The following is a 6493-nucleotide window of genomic DNA, read 5'->3' on the forward strand; positions in this document are numbered from 1 at the left end:
GCCTTAAATTTATTTAGGCTATCAACTTCCACAACAAGGGATGGAAGTCTGTTCCACCAACCAACCACCCGCTGGCTAAAAGCAAATTTCCGCACATCTGTCCTACATCTGTCTTTCCTCAATTTGAGTTTATGCCCTCTCAGGTGATTATTCTGAGCAAGAGGCAGAATCCCATCAGCACTGAGCATGCTCAAACCATTCAAGGCTTTATACACCTCTATCAGATCACCGGTGACTAGTCTCCAGACACTGTAATTTGCAAAACTTAAGCCTTTCTTTGTAAGTGCAACCCTTTGTTCCATTCACTAATCTTGTTGCCCTTCTCTGTACTTGTTCCAGCAGCTCTACATCCTTCTTGAAATGAGGCCTCCAGACCTGTATACAGAACTCAAGGTGTGGCCTGACCATTGCCTTATATAGAGGTGATTATACAAGGGAATAATCACCTCCTTATCCCTTCTAGAAAAATTCCTGTATATCACTGACAAGACACCATGAGCTACTCTTGCAGCCCATCTGCACTGCTCAGAGAACTTCATATCTGCCTGCCTGCACAATTACCCCCAGGTCCTTTTCATTCTATACCACTGTAGTACCACAGAGTTGGTACATTGCTCTGGGGTTGCTGTTTCCCATATGTAGTACTTTACATTTGTCAATGTTAAACCACAGAGTTGGTACATTGCTCTGGGGTTGCTGTTTCCCATATGTAGTACTTTACATTTGTCAATGTTAAACTTCATTTGCCACATCTCAGCCCATCTGCTCAAGATTTCAGTAGTATCCTTAACAACCCTCCCAACCTTTGTATCATCTGCAAACTTGGACATTAAGCTGGATATACCATCATCAATATTATTTATAAATACAGAAAACAATAATGGACCAAACACTGAACCCTGAGGGACTCCACTAATAACATTAGTCCACAATGAGCAGTGTCCATTGATTAACACTCTCTCTGTCTTCTCCCCCTCAGCCATCCCTTTATCCATAGCAGCAATTTGCCTCCAATGTCACACTGCTCCAATTTGTGCAGCAGTCTTCCATGTGCAACAGTATCAAAAGCCTTTCTAAGATCCAAGTATATAATATCAAAGTTATTCCCTGCATCCAGTTCTTTTGTAACTGCATCATAGTATCCAATCAAATTGGTCAGGCAAGACTTCTCCTTAACAAAACAATGCTGTGTCCGAGCTATAACTGAAGTCTTGTCTAGATGATCCTGCAGTGCTTCTTTAACCAGTGCCGCCATTAATTTTCCCGGAACATAAGTCAAACTTACAGGTCTATAGTTACTTGTGTCAGCTTTTTTTTTTTTTTTTTTTTTTTTTTTATGTAAACCCCAAACACGAGAGGTATTAGAACCTATAGTACTTAGTACTGTGCTTGGGTTGGAGATTGAGAAGATGAAAGAAGATATTTTTTGACATTGGACTTGAACTTCTGCAGACTGTAATTTTTAGGAAATACATATGAAGGAAGAAAGCTAATTTATTTATTGTAGTTTTATTAATGCTCTGTGTAACAAAAATAAAAATTTTCGCATTATGAATCCAGAGCACGTAGGCCTCTTTTATTATGAAGGAAGGTTGTTCCAGAAAATGGCAGTTGAATGAATAAAAGAGGAAGATGAAAAGTTGGTTCTGTGAGTTTGAAGTTGGACAGTAAATGGATGTTGGCTGGTGGCGGCACGTGTTTGGACTGTTTTGAAAGAGAGAGCAGGAATTATAGAAGCCAATTCAGCAGAACAGTGCCCATGGAAGTAGCTGTAGAAGAGGCATGCAGCAGAAACAGTATGTCTATGAGACAGTGAGTGGAGAAACTCTGTTAGAGATGAATCATTAATTAATCTAACTCCCTCTTCTGAATGGAATCAAGAAGCCTGAGAGAGGTTTTGGGGGCACCACCCCAGATGTGGGAACAATATTCCATGGCTGGGCGGATTTGCGATTTATACAGAGTGAGAAGCTGTTTGAAAGAAAAGTAACGCCGTGAGCGAAAGAGAAAACCAAGTTTTTTAAATACAGAGGAAGCTTTTGGCCATATTGCTAAGTTCTGAAAAATGAAAGCGTTTTGCGGATATTGTTCCATTGAAGGACATTCCTATAAAGATTGTGTTAACAAGGAAAGACCGCCCTGTTGTATAAACTGCAAACGCGGAAAAGTAACAGCAGAATATAATGCAGTAGACCATACTTGTCCCGAGTATGGTCTACTGTAAAGGCAATGGCCCTAAGTCGGAGAAGAACAGATTACGATTGAAATTGTTAAGTGATGTTGTCTGTAGCTATGGGTCTGTGTCAGGAGGTGTCATGACTTCTCATTGGCCTCCTAGGGAAGGCCTATTGAGATAGTGCTATGCTTGGAAAAAGACTCAGTGTGAGACTACAGTTTTAAGATTTTATAAAGTTAAATTAAATAATTTTTAACCTCCAAACGTGTGGAGGTCTTCCTCCACGAGGAAGGGGCGGTAACTGTGGTCACACGGGATTTTTACTTATCTCTGTGTGACCACAAGCTAAAGACAGATATTACGAGTCCTTTAATCAACAGAAATGTCTAGAACAATTTTGGCCTAATAACTAATGTAGTGATGATAAATCACATAAAATATATATGTAATACAAAAGTTTAAGACTTTTGAGCAGATAGGCTATTGCCTGGGTGGCACACTGAAGGTTCTGTTGCTTAAATGGAAATGGAATACAGAGGAAGCAATAGCATTAGCATTAGCATTAGCAGGGGCATATGATGCAAGAAACCAAGCTTATTCAGCATCAGCCAAAAAAAAAAAAAAAAAAAAACCCACTCCCATTTCACCCCTCCGTTCGTTCGAAATACCTGTCCAGTTGAGCTTTAAATTTGTTTAGGCTATCAACTTCAACAACAAGTGATGGAAGTCGGTTCCACCGACCAACCACCCGCTGGCCAAAGGCAAATTTCCGCACATCTATCCGACATCCGTCCTTCCTCAATTTGAATTTATGCCCTCTGAGGTGATTATTCTGAGAAAGATGAAGAATCCCATTGGCATTGAGCATGCTCAAACCATTCAAAGCCTTATACACCTCTATCAGATCACCTCGCCGGTGCCTAGTCTCCAGACTCTGTAATTTGCAAAACTTAAGCCTTTCTTCGTAAGAGCAACCCTTTGTTCCATTTACTAATCTTGTTGCCCTTCTCTGTACCCGTTCCAGCAGCTCTACATCCTTCTTGAAATGAGGCCTCCAGACCTGTATACAGTACTCAAGATGTGGCCTTACCATTGCCTTATACAAGGGAGGTCTTCCTCCACGAGGAAGGGGCGGTAACTGTGGTCACACGGGATTTTTACTTATCTCTGTGTGACCACAAGCTAAAGACCGATATTACGAGTCCTTTAATAAACAGAAATGTCTAGAATATTTGTAATGTGCTTGTGCCAAGAGAGTTTAGAAGTCAGGGTAATCCCCAAAAGAGATATATCATTTTGCCTAGAAATTGGAGTGTCACTAAATATAAGCATAGGAGCAGAAGAATCCTTTTTGCGAGATATAATAAGACAAGACTGAGTTTTAGAAGTGTTGAAATCAACTAAGTTGTCTTTGCCCCACTGGAGAATTACCTGAAGATCGGCATTTAAGGAATTGGTAGCAGATTTTCGAGAAGTTGAAACCGATTGAGCAGGACAAGGTTTCTCAAAATGGAAAGAACTGAACCTTGGGGGACACCGGCATTAGTGGAGAAGTTAGAAGACAGAGAGCCATCTACCATCACCCTCAGTGAGCGATCAGAGAGAAAACTGGATAACCAATTACTAAAAACAGTTGGCAAACCATAACATGGAAGCTTGTTTAGAAGACTTTTATGCCAAACATGATCGAAAGCCTTTGAGATATCAAGAGCAACTACTTGTGTTTCACCGAACCTTTCCATTGAATTAGTCCATAAATGGGTAACATAAGCCAGAATATCACCAGTGGATCGACACTGACGGAATCCATACTGGTGATCGTTGATCAGACTGAAGGTTTCTAGGTAGTTTAAGAGTTGGCGGTTAATTGCTTTCTCTATTACTTTAGAAAGGGTAGAAGTAATTGCAATGGGTCGATAATTGGATGGGAGGGATTTGTCACCCTTTTTAGGAACTGGCTGGATATGAGCAAATTCCAAGCAGAAGTAAAAACATCTTTGGAATAAGAAGGTGAAAAATGGCAGCAAAGAATAGGAGTAAGTTCAGGATCACAGATTTTGAGAACAAGTGGAGAAATACCATCGGGACCTCGAGCTTTCTTGGCATCAAGTTTCATCAAAATCCTTCTGACATCCTTTTGACGGAATACCATAGAGGCATTGAATGGAGCGTGTTGGGAATAGTGGGAGGTGTTTTACCAAGATCATTAATACACGAGTTGGAAGAAAAATGGGATGCTAGCAGGTCAGCTTTAGACTTGGCTGAAATGACAACAGAACCATCTGGTTTGGAGAGGTGGGAACAGAGATGGGAAAAAGTTGCGTCCAATAGCTTTGACAAGAAACCAGAATGCTCAGCTACCATTAGGGCAAGAAGCAAGTTTTCTACTCTTGATCTGTTCAAATTCTAGTTTGGACTGATTAATAACTGCTTTACAATTGTTGCGAGCTTTGGTGTAGGCAGAAAATGAAACTGGAGAATTAGAAACAAGCCAATTATGATATGCAACATTCTTCTCTTGAACAGCCTTAGCACATTTATCGGAAAACCAAGGTTTATTATTTAAAGGACGAGATTTTAAAGTGGAGTGTGGGATAAAGGATTCCATTCCTGCAAGAATAATTTCACTCACACGATTTAAGCAAACATTGACATCAGAAGTTTTGAAACAGTAATTCGACCAAGGAAAGGAAGAAAACAAGTCTCACAGGTCATCCCATTTTGCATTCTTGTAATGCCAAACAACATGAGGTTGGGAATAGCCATGCGATAAAGGTTCCATTGGAGAAGAGACAATAACCAAGTTGTGATCTGAAGCGCCTAAAGGACCTCTCACATCGACCATGTACTTAGAAGGGTTGTTTGTGAGAAAAAGATCAAGCGTATTAGCTGTATGATTAGGATTGTCCGGCATTCTTGTAGATAAATGAAAAATCTGTGCAAGGTCATTAGTAATTGCAAAAGCCACAGCATCTTGACCAGCTGGGTCGGTATGACTAGAAAACGGAAGCCAGGTGGAGTTGTGAACATTAAAATTACCAAGGAAAATTACCTCACTGTTAGGAAAGTTGGACTGGAGAAAGTCAAGTTGCAAAGAGAGGAAGTTAAAGAGCTCCAAGTGATTAGTGGAGTTGGGAGATGGTAGAGACAACAGATGAATTTGACACAATGAGGTAGAGAGATTTTAAGCCAGAGGAGATGAAAGAGAGGAGATTCCAAATTGCCAAGTCTCTGAGAGGGAATATCAGAATGGACATATGCACAAGTACCACCTTTGAGGCAAAAGGAATCATACAGTGAATAATTTGGGCAACTGAGATGAGCAGTATTTGAATCAACTGATAACAGAGATTCTGTCAGAAAAAGTACATGGGGTTTGGCAGACTGCAAGTGGAAATGGACATCGTTGAGATTAGAAATGAGACCACGTATATTTGTGAAATGAATTAGGAAGTGCTTGGGAAGTTTAGATCTTTTTGCAGATAAGCTTGCTCTATTAGTTTGATAATTCATGCTGTATTCAATAGTAAGAAAAAGTGGGTGGGACATGCGGTATGAAGTAATGAAATTTTTGGATATGGCGTACACACGGTAAGAATATACCCAGATCCTTGACATAACGTGGCCTTGACAATGCTCCCCGCATACACACTACTCGGACTCCCTCCAGTCAACATCTGGCAGAGTAGAGGTAGCTTTGTCCTCCTTTGTGAATTGGGGTCACATTTGCACATCTTGTCTATGGGTACCTCCCCTGAGTCCAAGGAAGCTCTCATAATTATGGCTAAGGGTTTGCTTACTTCCTTTGCTGCCTCCTTTAATATAACTGGACAGATCCCATCCACCCCAGGTGCCTTTCTTGTGTTTATCTTCAACAATTTCTCTTCCACTTTACTCTCAGTTATTACAAGATTATCTAGCTTACTGCCATAGTTGAATACACCTCTGGCATTCCCCTTGCTGAATAACTCCTCATGTGTGAATGTCAATGCAAAATATTCATTTAGTTTGTTAGCTACCTGAGCAGGATTATCAACAGTTGAACCATCGATATCGAATCACAGTTTCGAAGAGAGATGGGTAATTATAGAAGCCAACTGAGCATAAGCCTCAGGCTTCCTTGCACCCTATAGCTAATAATAATAATAATAAATCCTCTAAGTACAATTACAACTCTTTTATTTGCTTAATTGGATTTGCCATTCATTTATTGCTTGAAAACCTTTTTCCTCTTCTGTCTTATTATCAGTCTTTTCATTGTTTTCCTTCGCTTTATCCTCTTTGTTCTCAGCTTCGTTCCTCACTTTTTTGGCCCTC

This window comes from Mastigoproctus giganteus, chromosome 14 (genome assembly GCF_048544385.1).
Source record: "Mastigoproctus giganteus isolate SK-2022 chromosome 14, ASM4854438v1, whole genome shotgun sequence".
Taxonomy (NCBI): Eukaryota; Metazoa; Arthropoda; class Arachnida; order Uropygi; family Thelyphonidae; genus Mastigoproctus; species Mastigoproctus giganteus.